This window comes from Equus asinus, unplaced genomic scaffold (assembly GCF_041296235.1).
Source record: "Equus asinus isolate D_3611 breed Donkey unplaced genomic scaffold, EquAss-T2T_v2 contig_2, whole genome shotgun sequence".
NCBI lineage: Eukaryota > Metazoa > Chordata > Mammalia > Perissodactyla > Equidae > Equus > Equus asinus.
The window spans coordinates 43051-56732 of record NW_027224849.1 but is presented as its reverse complement, the minus strand read 5'-3'; the positions used below and the strand labels follow the sequence as shown (position 1 = coordinate 56732).

General features: G+C 36.4%; 1 pseudogene; it reads right to left on the bottom strand.

Annotated features, from left to right (window-relative positions):
• Window positions 1-9154: 9154 nt before the first annotated feature.
• Window positions 9155-10093, bottom strand: LOC139043331 (olfactory receptor 2L5-like; annotated as a pseudogene).
• Between the last annotated feature and the right edge of the window lie 3589 nt (window positions 10094-13682).

The following is a 13682-nucleotide window of genomic DNA, read 5'->3' as shown; positions in this document are numbered from 1 at the left end:
TTTTCCAAAGCCCCTCAAGTACATAGTTGTATATTCTAGTTGTAGGTCCCTCTGGTTCTGCTACGTGCGGCACCACCTCAGCATGGCCTGATGGGCAGTGCTAGGTCCACAGTGAGGATCAGAACCAGTGAAACCCTGGGCCACTGAAGCAGAGTGCACAAACTTAGCCACTAAGCCATGGGGCCTGCCCCTTTTATGTTGTTTTTAATGTAGGTCTTCATAATTTTATGTGTATTTTAAATTTAGAGGACATTGAACTTTTGACTATACATGTTTCAAGTGCCCAGTTGCCACATGGTGCCAATGGCTACTGCATTGGACAGCACAGCCTTAGAGCATCACATAAAATAATTTTTAAATTACATATATGCAGTATATAAAATTTATTTGTGATACATAAAATATAGCTAATGGAATATGAAGTAAGAAAAGAAGCATTCAAATGTGATGTTTCTAATTTTGCTTACCTGTTTTGCTTTATCTTAACTGTAATTGATATCTGGAGTCTGTCTTCTCCTAACATACTTTTATAAAACAATTTTGAATGGGATTATTTAATTTGGTGTATTTATCATTTCAATTAAAGTATTGAGATTAAATGACCTGCATGTGGGAATAATCACAATTAATTCTAAATTAAATTAAGAAAATTATATATTCAAATGATGTGAAAGAAGTTATTTGTATTTAAAGGAAATATTTACCTAAACGCACAGAGGCAAATGACTAGGTAGCTACAGCATGCAATATGTGAAGTAATAAGAGAAACTTAGGTTTCAGCTATAATATGTAAAATATAAATACAACTTTCCACAAGTTGAAATTTGAACGTAGAGCAGGCAGAAATATTCATCTACACTTCTAGGTTCCTCTGGCTGGTCGAAGAATTAAATTGACACGAGACAAAATAACAGGAGAAAGTCAAACAAGTTCTATAACATGTAAACATGGAAGAAAGCCAGGAAAACTGAGTAACTCACCAGAATAGCCAAAGCCCCCACTTAAATACAATCTTCAGCTAAAGACAGAAGGTGATGTTTGTGGTATTGGTTTGGGACTTCAAAGAAAAGGAAGGCAATACACATGTAGCTGGAAAGGCAAAAGTTAAATAGACAAATGTTTGCCATACCTTGCAAAGACGATGGAAAATGGGAAGACTGATGAAATGGGCCTTGTTAGTTTCCTCCCTGTCCACCACATCTAGTTCATATAATACTATTGTTATCTGTGTTGGTCGCTCCTCTTTGGAACAGGCAGTTAGGGGGAAGGTCAAAGTTTCTTCCTTAGTCTTTTATTCTCAAAAATACTCAAGCCAAAGAGGAACACATTTTGGGATAGCAAACAGGTAAAAGTAGACATAATGTACCTTTAGAAGCAGTGGAATATGAATCTAAGTTTGGAAAGTCTTGTGCATTCAATAGAAAATTATAGCTTGTGGAATGAAACTATCACATTTGTATTTTAGAAAAAAAAACTTGGATGACACTGTATAGGATATAATATAAGTTTGAAACAGACTCTAGTCACAAAAACACTTTAAAAGGTATTAAAGAAGCCAGGGAAAGATACTGGCAGTGTGAACTTGGGCAGTGAATGGAGAGTTTGAAGGATGGACTCTTTCAAGCCTTCATTCTTTTCTATGACCATTAAAACTCCTACATAACCCCCTTCATAGTTTGAAGTACCTTTAAGTGTATCAGTAAAATAGCAGTAGTAAAACCTTTTTTATACACAACAGGACTGGGGTTAGAGATCTTCTAGGTTGATGAAGTGGAATGTTTCCAGACGCAGAGCCCCAAGCTCTTCTGTTCAGGACCCTTCAAGACTTCACCCTATCTATCTTTTCATCTGGCTGTTCATCCATATCCTTTAATATTCTTTGTAATCAACCTATAACCTAGTAAGTAAAGCAGTTTCCTGAGTTTTTTGAGCTACTCTAGCAGATTAATCACAAATGAGGAGGGGCTCATGGGCACCTCCATTTTATAGGTCACAGGTCAGAAGCACTGGCACTTGGACTTGTGATTGGCATCTAAGGTGGGGACAGCCTTTTTGGACTGAACCCTAAACCTGTGGAATCTGATGGTATCCTTAGGTTAATAGTGTCAGAATTTAGTTAAATTTGTAGGACACCTAATCAGTGTCTGGAGAAAATTGAGTTAATTGCTTGATGGTGTAGAAAAAGACACATTATGTAGTGCCTCCCAGAGAAGAATGGGGTGATATGGCATGCAAATGCTAGGGACATATCTGTATTGTGTTATTTGTGGACTCAACTGAGCATATTGAAATGTGATACAATTTAAGAAAATTGTGAACATGCTGCATGAAACATCTGAAGGAAGAAATAGCGAGATAATTTCTCTACACAAAAGTCGGGATTCATCCCCTTCTGTCTCCCTTTCCCTTTCAGATGAGCAATGAAATGTGAGTCAGACTCCTCAGTCTTTGATACAATTCATTTATTTGCTTTCCTGGAGCCTGTTTTTCTTCTTGGATTAAAAAAAAATGTATGTACGTTTTCCTGCTCTTCATATGACCTCTGGGATTAATTTTTGGGTTTTGGCTTTGGTGTTCAGGTCTTTCTACCATTGATTTACCCTCTAAAAATCACCAATGATACAATTTCTCATTTAGTAAAAAATACACTATTTCCAACTATATCCTGGAGACATTCAACAATCAACTCACTTTTATACAACAGTAACAACAATAGGTGCTGATGAGATAATGACAAACTGAAAAAAATAGCCTCCAAGGTTCGCACCAGGCACAAGCAATTGGGAGGATTTCATGGAAATTCATTCGCCTCCATTTACTCTTTATTAATTCAAAGTACGTACTGAGCACTTTTGTGTGATGCTCATCATTCTTGTTACTGTGGGTAAAACAATGGACAAGGAGATACAGCCTCTGACCATGTGGAGCCCAAATGTCAGTGTGAGCGATAAACACCTAAAGCCCACATTATATAGTCACACTGGGCATTGATGAAGTCAGGGAGATTTATCACATAGAATCATCAGGGAGGCCACCCTGACATGAAGAAGAGACTGGTCATGTCAACCTCAGGGAAAGAACTCTCAAAGACCTCAAATGACTGAGGAAAGAGAGCAGCAGGAAGCTGTGAGTGGGAGAAAGTTAGGACATGCAGATCAAAGAAGCTTCACAGACGGGTCAAGGTAAGGGATATGGACTTTTTCCAAATATAGTTGAAGCTTTGCATAGAAATATCTTCTAAAGTACAAATGTCCAAATCCACTTGGACATTCAATTGTAGTGATGCTGGGTAAATATTTGAAAGTGCAGGAAAATGGAAACCACTAACACAGCCACTGCTTCCAGAGAATTGTACTCTGCACCCTTGAAAGCATCGTTTATTTTCTCTTAAATTTTAGATTCTGCTCTTACAGAAATATTAAACTATAAGTGCCTCCAAGGAACCACCATTATTTACATCCCCAATCATTATCCTGAAAAATAGGACCTAAAGATGCTATTTCTGTCACAAGGGCAGACACTACGCTCTTCCATCTCAAACTCCCTTCCAATTCCAAGAGCAGGTCATCAACATAATCACAGAGTGAAACAGGAATGGGGTCTTGGGAGCGTGTCATTTCTTTGGCGGTTAGCTGCTGCAAATATGCATTTAAAACCTTTGAGATAAGACAGAACACCAAGGAGACCACTATAATCATTACAAGCAGGATAATTCCTAATGTTTGGAGTGCACTTTGGAGCAAGTGATTACAGTGATAGGTGAGGAAAAAATATATTTAAAAATATTTAGGAGAGAAAATGAAGAGGATTTCATGATTGTTTGACTTCATGGAAATAAGACAAAAGGATGGAGGTTAAGACCGAAATGTGAAATTGGCTCCCAGTTTGTATGACACATACATCTTCGTGTCCCGTAAAATGCAGCAATTAGTCAGTAATTATTTAGTGAGTGATAAGACATTTGGTCCAAATAACAACTGTCTTTTTTATTCCAGATTTTGAATGCAACTAAATGAGTAGTTGGGGTTGAACTAAACATTACAAGAAGGCAATTATTACTTTAATCCATATTATCACACAATTCACCCACACTTCATTGTCTGAGAAAGATACTCATCACTAAAAATAGGAAGAGAAATAGAATTTCCCTTTCTGTAAATCAAACCTTGATAACTTAATATATAAGAAAACTCAATGCACACAATGTGCATTATAAAAGCATCCAAATAGAGACCATGTGCTTTAAAATTTGCATTTTCCTGTCATGAAACAATTGAAGAATGAATAAGAAATGAAAGATACGGGGCCAGCCCCATAGCTTAGTGGTTACATTCAGTGTGATCTATTTCAGCAGCCCAGGGTCAGTTCCCAGGCATGGACCTTCACCACTTGTCAGTGGCCATGCCGTGGTGCTGACCCACATACAAAATAGAGGAAGATTAGCACAGATGTTAGCTCAGGGTCTATCTTCCTCAGTAAAAGACAAGGAGAAGAAGTACAAGGTAATAATTATTGGTTAACAACTGGATGATAATAAAAATGGCTAAAAGGAGACATAATGAACAGTGAGCCAGGAACCCTGTGAGTTGAAGACAACTTGGGTATTTCTATCCTGAGAGACTTTATTGTCCAGTTTTTAAAATGATCTGGGGTAGATTCTCACAAACAATGGAGATACTGGTAGAATATTTGAATAATTTGTCTTCTTTCTATATTGCTCTTCCTAATGGTAAGAGTTTATGGGAGAAGGAATGGCCTTCTTCATTTGTGCAGACACAATATCTGTGGGAATTAGTTTACTACTTTCCTGAGCCATGGGACTACTGGAATAAAGAATTTCAAGGTCATTTCTAATAGCCTGGAGTGCTCAGTATTTGCTTTGACCTATTAATCCTCATTTCCAGATTTGTTGCCACGAAAATTTGAATTATCCTTGCTTTTGTAGTAAAGTTAGTAAGAGAGACTTTAATGATGCCATTAAAGGAAAGCAAAATTTGCCACCCCCAAATGTGCCTCTTTGGCATAAAGATCATTATAGGCTGGTTACTTTTAAGAATCAGCAGACATAGAACAACTTGTGAAAACTGGAGTAGAAGTCACCCTTTTGCAAGAGATATTTACATTTATGAGGGAAATTTCCATTTGCAAGGGTTTCTCCCTCTCTTAACCAGGTGGTGGAGGATGACCAGATCTCTAGAAACTCTTATCAATGGAGTAAAGTGGCAGCTCAAATCTGCAGAAAGAACATGCTCTTGTTTACTGTGCCTTTCCTGGTAACCTCCCCTAACTGCTCCTCCCCTTTCCCCCAACATCTTCGTCTTTAGCTAAAGATGATATTTAAGGTGAAGACTTGGCCATTTCAGGGAGCTGATTTTCCTGGGTCTTTCCTATCTATATAGCATGCATATGTTACGAAACTTGCGCTTGTTTCCTGTTAATCTTTCTTTTATTACAGGGGATTTTTTAGCCAGGAACATAGAAACATAGAGGAAACTTATTTTTCCTCTCCTACACCATTTACTGATACCAAAGGGCAAAATGATTCCATCTTGCTCTTGAACAAACTACATCCAGAGATATGGCATGGTTTCGCCTAGGCCATGGTGTTCCAGGGCAAAAAATTGATCCATATCTCCTGATTACCTCCCTTAGTCACTACTTGAAATAGGTAAGGAGTCTGAATTGGGAATCTCTGCTCAACATGACACTCCATCAGATTATTTCCACTGATGATAAATGACAAAAACAGCAGACATTCTCATCATTTTCCTGATTTGCATGATATTATTCCTCTCCTGCTCATTCATTCTACTCTTCTCAGGCCTGCCCTCCCGGGCATGTGCCCTGTTTGCTTGCATAGTGTCTCATGCTCAGAAAGGTTTCTTTCTTGGTTTAATGCTCTGTTGTTAAAACCTTGAAATTGTTAATAACTTTATCTCGGAGTATACACCTGAGCAGCGGAGGTAGGTTATATGGAAGCATTAGGATGCTAGTTTTTGTCCAGCAACAGCACCTGCACATGTGGGCTAAGGCAGCATGCACAAAGGGCAATTGGCCTGGCCTCCTCATGTGCACACACACATCTGTGTTCAAAGCACCACAGGACCCCAAGGGAGTAGCTGGGTTGAGACCTGGAACTTAATTGGTGGTAGCGATGAAAGCAGCAGCTACAGGTGTAACAACAATGATGGAAGTGGCCACTGCCCATTAGAAAGGAGAATCTCTGCCTGGCAGCAGCAATGACCTATGATGGGGGCAGGGGCTGACTTATCCTTCAGTCCCAGAGCCCATCCCTCTGTCACCTAAGAAATTATTAACTATCTCACCTGAGTGCCAGAACAGGAAATGCTAGGTAGCTTAGGAAGCAAACTTGCCAGTAAATTATTTTAAATAAAAGTGTACACATGAGGACCCACAACTAAAATATACAACTATGTACTGGGTGGGGATTTGGGGATAGAAAGCAATTTTTAAATAAACGTGTACGCATGGTCATTGCACTGAAGCATACAAGGGACTCACAGAATTCATCGAAGAGTCCAGAATCAATGGTTTGAAACTACTGCAACATTGCAAAAGAAACATCCACAGGATTAGAATTGTAAACAAAATTTAAAGGTAATTTGAGGATTTAAAATGTGATATGAAAGATTAATGAAGGAAAAGAAAACTCTTTCCCTTGAAGTTTCAAAAGCCAGTTATTAGCAACAACAAAAAATAGCATGCATTTCACTTGTAATTGAATATACAATGATAAAAGGAATAAACAGGCATTAGAAACATGAGGACACTTCGAATTTTTATACAAAGTCCACAAGTTACCAGAAATTTGAGAGGAATTATTAGAAAGCCATTGATTAAATTCAGATTTAAAATTAAATTTGATTTATATGAAATTGATTTATATGGATTGCTAAGTTGAATTTGATTCATAAGAGAAATCTTTTTAGAAAAAAATTCTCATGAGAATCATCAGCTCCACATGTAGTAAAATTTATATTTTGATACAACATCAGAAATTCAGTCCAAATTTTCACAACGTATAAGCATGCATAATAGCTTCGGTAACTTAAGCAGATGCTTCTCAAAATCAAAAATCATCAAAAGTTAATTGCATCTTAGCATTTGCCATCATTGACTGACAATATTTTCAATTATATTGATAACAAATGAAGTTCTTAAAAGTATAAATTTTGATGAAAATAAATTTGGAGAAAAGTGAGCCAGAAAAATATTATGACCAATACAGGCATTACATAATAAAGTATTACTATTTATTATATATAAAATCATGATACAAGAAATATTGTTTGTAATTTGTATTTCATTTATAGCTAATAAATTAATTTTGAAGGAAAAAACTTTGCATTTTAGGACCACTAAATCACTTTTTCGTGCTTCTAGAACAAGAGACCTCATATTTTCATTTTGTGCTGTGCCCTTCAAATTCTGTAGAGTATGACCTTTCCCCTCCCTGCCATACCTGAGATGATAAAGAACATTTGTGCAGTTATCACTGATGAGCAGTGGCAGCACTTCAACCGGGGGGAAGTTTACATGAGCTGAGGGATTTTTATTGGCCATAAAAGTGGGACTTGTTTAGGATAGTAACTGACCCATATTATCAGTGACTCAAATTTGTACATAGATATTGACTTTTCTCAACCTATTTCAGAGAAACCTATAAGAAGTAGTAAATGAAGAAGAAAATCTCATCTGAGATATTATCTAATACAAGAGTAGCAGTGGCTACTGTTACAAAAGAGACAACAGGTCCAGAATGGAGTCACTTGTGCTAAGTCCCCATCAACAAGCCAAGACATATACCTAACTTAATTACAGTTTCAACCTCTCCAAGGACTAGATTCTCAAACCACTCAGTCTGGAATTAACTGGTCAGCACTAGCGAGGTAAGCCACCTGATGGACCCCGCCATCCCCCAAGGGAAGTTGACCTTGCCTGAACCAATCAGCTCTTTTTAAGAATAACTTCCTTGTCCCACCTCCTTCTGACTATAAAGGTCTGTCTTTTTGTATAGGTCTTCAGAGCTTCTTCCTGTCTAGGTGGGATGCTAGAAGGGATGTTTTCAGATTCATGAATCATTGAATAAAGCCAATAAAATCTGTAAAATTTACTCAATTGAATTTTTTTTTTGAGGAAGATTAGCCCTGCACTAAGATCTACTGTCAATCCTCTTCTTTTTGCTAAGGAAGACTGGCCCTGAGGTAGCATCCGTTCACAGCTTTCTCTACTTTATAGGTAGGATGCCTGCCACAGCATAACTTGACAAGCAGTGTGTAGGTCCATACCCAGGGCCCAAACCGGTGCACCCTGGACCGCCAAAGCAGAATGTGCTAACTTAACCACTGAGACACCAAGCCGGCCCCCAACTGAGTTTGTTTTTTAACATTACTTAGGATGTAAACTTTGTGTGTGCAGAATGTCATGGGCGATTGTGGGAATGTCCTTGATATTCCTAATTCCCATTAATTGACAAAACCTTTGAAACACTCCTCTTAAAATTAACTTCACAATTTCCTTGACTTTTGTTAGCACCTCCAAGTTTTCATTGTTGATCCTGATGTACTCCTGATGTTAAATCACTTCCCTAGGATTCATCACCCTAAAAGAGACAAGAAAGAGAAGTCCGAATCCCTGCTGAAGTTTCAGCTAAGTCCCTGTAATAAGTCTCTCTAAATTGAAAGAAAGATTAACTGGTAAGTTATGGGTCTACCGTGAGAAGACTAAGAAGTCTTCTGAATTTCAGTTAGATCTTGACATTCAGGAAACACTTATTTTTCTGTTTTAGACTTATTTGAAAGTGGTAAAACTTCTATGCTGAATGACAATTTCAGTTAGACAGTTTCCATTTTCCTTTCCATGACCAAGAACCATTTTCACTGACAGCATATCAGCAAAAAATAAATGCATTTGGAAATGAATTTGAAGTTAATGTGAAAATGCACCATGAAGAACAAAGGATAAGGGTTGAAATGATTAGTTTATTGCAAAATAATTTTGTCCAGACATGAGTGATTTTCTTCTGCTCTAATTTTAGTTCTTGCACTCTAGGCATAAAATAATAATTCTAATTACTGTACACTGATACATGAACTTGTATCCAAGTCCTGGCTACACATGCAAAAAGCTCTGCCTACGTTTTTACAGCACAGATTCTCTGAATTACCCTTCTTAGGGCCCCCATCACCTCTCTGTTTCTCAGGCTGTAGATGATGGGGTTTAGCATTGGGGTCAGGATGGTGTAGAAGACAGCCAGAACCTTGTCCTCTGTTGGAGATCTGAGGGATCTTGGGTGCAGATAAGTGTAAACAAATGGAGCATAATAGAAAGTCACCACAGTGAGGTGAGTGCTGCAGGTCGAATTGGCCTTCTTCCTCCCTTCTGGTGAGTGCATGTGGTGGACAACAAGGAGAACCTGGCCATAGGAGCATGCAATACCAATAAAAGGCAACACGAGGAAGAGGGTGGTGCTCACAAACACTGTATACTCATAAACCCAGGTATCCATGCAGGCCAGAGTCAACATGGCTGGGATGTCACAGAGGAAATGGTTGATGGCCCTGGATTGACAGTACGGGATTTGGAGGGCTTATGTGGTGTGGGCACAAGAGTTGATAGAGCCCATGGTCCAAGATCCTATTATCATCAGCACACATACTCTTTTGCTCATATGAATGGGATAGTGGAGAGGAAAACAAATAGCTACATAATGATCATAGGCCATAGATGTCAAGAGCAGTGCTTCTGCAACTGCTAAAGTCAAGAAAAGGAAGCTCTGAACCCCACATCCAATGAAGGAGATAGACTTTTTTCCTAAGAAATAATTAGAAACCATTTTTGGAACAATGGTGGAGATGTAATTCAAGTCAATGATGGAGAGCTGACTAAGTAAAAAGTACATGGGTGTGTGGAGCTGGGTGTCCAGGAAGATGAGATGAATCATGGACAGGTTGCCAAACAGAGCCATTAGGAAAATGAGAACAATAAGAATGAAGAGGAACAGGCCAATTCTTGGTGGTGGAAACAACCCCAATAAGATGAAATCAGTGGATGTTTGATTATAATTTTCCATAGGGGAGCTGATATTATTTTTCCTAGAGTCAAACAAGAGAGTAAGTTAAGTACAAAACTATAAGCTATTTTTAACTTATTATTGTAGTCAGACTGTGTATTACATAAAATTTTATGGCTCTTAAATGAACTGAACTTATCCATTTGAAAGAAAAAAAATCTTATTTTCTAATCCAGACATTGAAATTTGAATATGCAAATATTTGTGGCCAAAGTGTTTTCTTAGAAATCCTTAAAATTATTTCAAAACAACATTTGAATTGTGACTTTATTAGGATAAGTGTGTTTTACTACCCTACACAGACTCACATATCATCAAAATCAGGTGTTGTATTCAAAATGTAAGCATAGAAAATATATGTAACTGTATACATTGTATAGTTCTAGTATCAATAAATGTTTATGACCCATAAGGGATGATTTTTTCTTTCGTATTTAAGCCCTAAAACTTTCCTCTAATCCTACAGTAGCCTATCAGCTCATGTTGAGGAGTTATATTTATTTCTTAAATTTACTTGGCCAAGTAATGACAAATCTTTCTTGAAGTTAGATGTTTTCTTGAAGTTAGATATTATAATTTGGCTCATCTGTTCTTAAATATTGCACGAATCCTTATTGTTAAGTGCCACTTACACAAAGTCATTCTCTTCTGCCTCCTCACTCAAGTTCCGAATGCTGCAGTTAAAGAAGACCCTTTACTTGAAAATCTCTACACCATGCTCAGTGTAGCTTTCAGGACTTTGCTCAAGCTCTTCCAAATGACATGTTTTCTATCTCTCTGCTTCTCTAACATTTATATAACATCATACATTACTTTATAACACTTTGTCTTACTCATTCCTTTCTTCCCTTTGTTTTTCTTGTATTTAGAATCATTTCCAATCCTAGATAAGTATGTGAATTTAAGCACACGTATTTATCATCCCTCCCTCTTAAAACTCAATTATTATGATGATTAAGAAATAGACATGTTACAAATTAAAAGTCAGCAGGTGAGCAAAAGGCACAATGAGAGATGAAATAGTTGAAGACTCTGAAAGAAGGAATTTGGATAGAGAAACATTCAGTCACTTAAATGGAAAAAAGGAAATAGTACTCTGAGAGTCCTTCCTGGAGGTAGGAGGAGGAATTCTCCTCCAGAGACATTGTAAGTGAAGAAGCTCCACACAGTATGTAAAGTTCTAGTCTGGCATGTTATTCTAGAGTTGAATGCTACCAGACTTTTAAGGAAGTTTCCAAAATGAAAGAAGAAGATGAACAAATGTACATACATACACACACTTATTCACACACACTCTGCACGAATATACAGTGAGTCACACATCATTGTAAAAATGCAGAAAGAGAATGTACTTTTCAAAAATGGGAATCATATCATCAAAGAACTGTGACATATTATCCCACAAGATAAATATTATGAGACATGTAAAATAGTTTCAGGTAACAAGAAAGCCTCTTACAAATTAAAAACTATGAAACTGATAAAAAAAGATTGAGTGAAAATTTCAAAGACAAAGTGAAAATATCTATCAGAATGAAAAGAAAGTAACAGCAAAAGCAACAGAAAAAGATTGTCATTTTGCAAGGTAGGAGAATTAGAGAATTAATACAGGGAAACCAACATATGCTTATTGTCTTTCTTAGAAAGCACATAGTAAGATAATAATGGAGTTATTATTATCAAAAAAACATTTTTTCAGAATTGATATGTATGATACACCATATTCAAACAGCATGAACAAAACACAGAAAAGTAAATGAGAAATATTTTATTGAAAAATATATTCTTGAAAATTCTAAATATCTTGAGAACATTTTCTGAAAATTTTCAGTATTGCCTGTAAATTTACAATTCTAAAAGTGCCTTGACAGAGAAAATAGTAATAATAATGAGAATACCTCATATAGACATAGTAACTAAAAGATCATCAGGTTTTACAATAATTTATATTTTTGTATTTTAGCGATATATACTAGACAATTGAACAATGTTGTCAATTTCACAGCCCCACACACAAAGTGGATGTAATGATGTTGAAAAGATGGGAAAATGGAAAACAAGATGGAGGTGGTGGCAGGTGGAGGGAGAAGGGCTCTATTCTAAAGAGTGCACAAAACATCTCTTAGAACCAACAATCTAATTCAGCAATGTTGCAAGATACAAAATCATTTGTATTTCTGTACGCTAGTAAATGTGCGACCCTAAAAAGAATTTAAGAAAGAATTGCATTTATAATATCGTCAAAAAGAATATAATACTTAGGAATACACTCAACAAGGAAGGCAACATCCTTGTGCACTGAGAATCACAAAACATTGCTGAAAGAAAGTGAAGAAGAGACAAATAAACACAAAGGCATGTTGTGTTCATGGATTGGAAAACTTAATGTTATTTAGATGTCAATACTACCATAAGGAAAATTCCGATTCAATGAAATGTCTATCGTGATTCCAGTGAGGTTTTTTGCAGAAATAGACAAATACATCCTAAAATTCATATAGAGCCTCAAGTACCCCAAATAGCCAAAACAATCGTATAAAATAATTTTCTGATTCAAGACTTACTACAAAGCCACAATAATAAAGTGTAGTATTGGCATAAAGACAGACACAAATCAATAAACTAGAATACAGATACCAGAACAAACCCTTCACATATGTGGTCAAATGATTTTTGACCAGGGTCTCAAAAACATTCAGTGGGAACTTCTTTTCAACAACGTGCAGAGAAAACTGGTTATCCACATGCAAATAATGAAATTGTACCATTACTTTTCACCACACACAAAAATTAACTTAAATGGATCAAAGAGCTAAACAGAGAACTAAAACTACAAAATTTTAGAAGAAAACATAGGGGAGAATTTTCATGACATTGGATTTAGCCGTGATTTTTGGATATGACAACAAATGTATGTACAACAACAAAAATGTAGATAAGTTGGATTTCATCAAAATTAAACGAAATTCTGTGCGTTGAAAATCTTTATCAACAGAGTAAATCAGCCACCCACAGAATGGAAAAATATTAGCAAAATATGTATCAGATAAGGGATTGATACAAGAATTATATAAAGACTTCCTACAACTCAACAACAACAACAGAAAATCTAATTTAATAATGAGGAAAGCAACTGAATAAACATTTTTCTAAAGAAGGCATAGAAGTGGCCAATAAACTCAGGAAAAGATGTTCAACATCACTAATTATTAGGGAAATTCAAATCAAAACTACAATAAGATACCGCCTCTCACTCATTAGGATAGCTACTATTTAAAAAAAGAAAGAAAATAACAAGTGTTAGTGAGGATGTGAAGAATTTTTAACACATGCAGTGTTTGTGGGAATGCAAAATGGTGCAACCCTTGTAGAAGATGTTATGACAGTTTCCCACAAAAGTAAACATAAAATCACCATATGATACAGCAATTACATTTCTGAGTATATGTCCAAAAGGAATGAAATCAAAGTTTAGAACAGATATTTGCACATCCATGTTCACAGAAGCTTTATTCACAATAGCTAAAAGGTAGCAGCAACACAAGTATCCATTAACAGATTAATGGATAAATAAATATGGTGTATATAT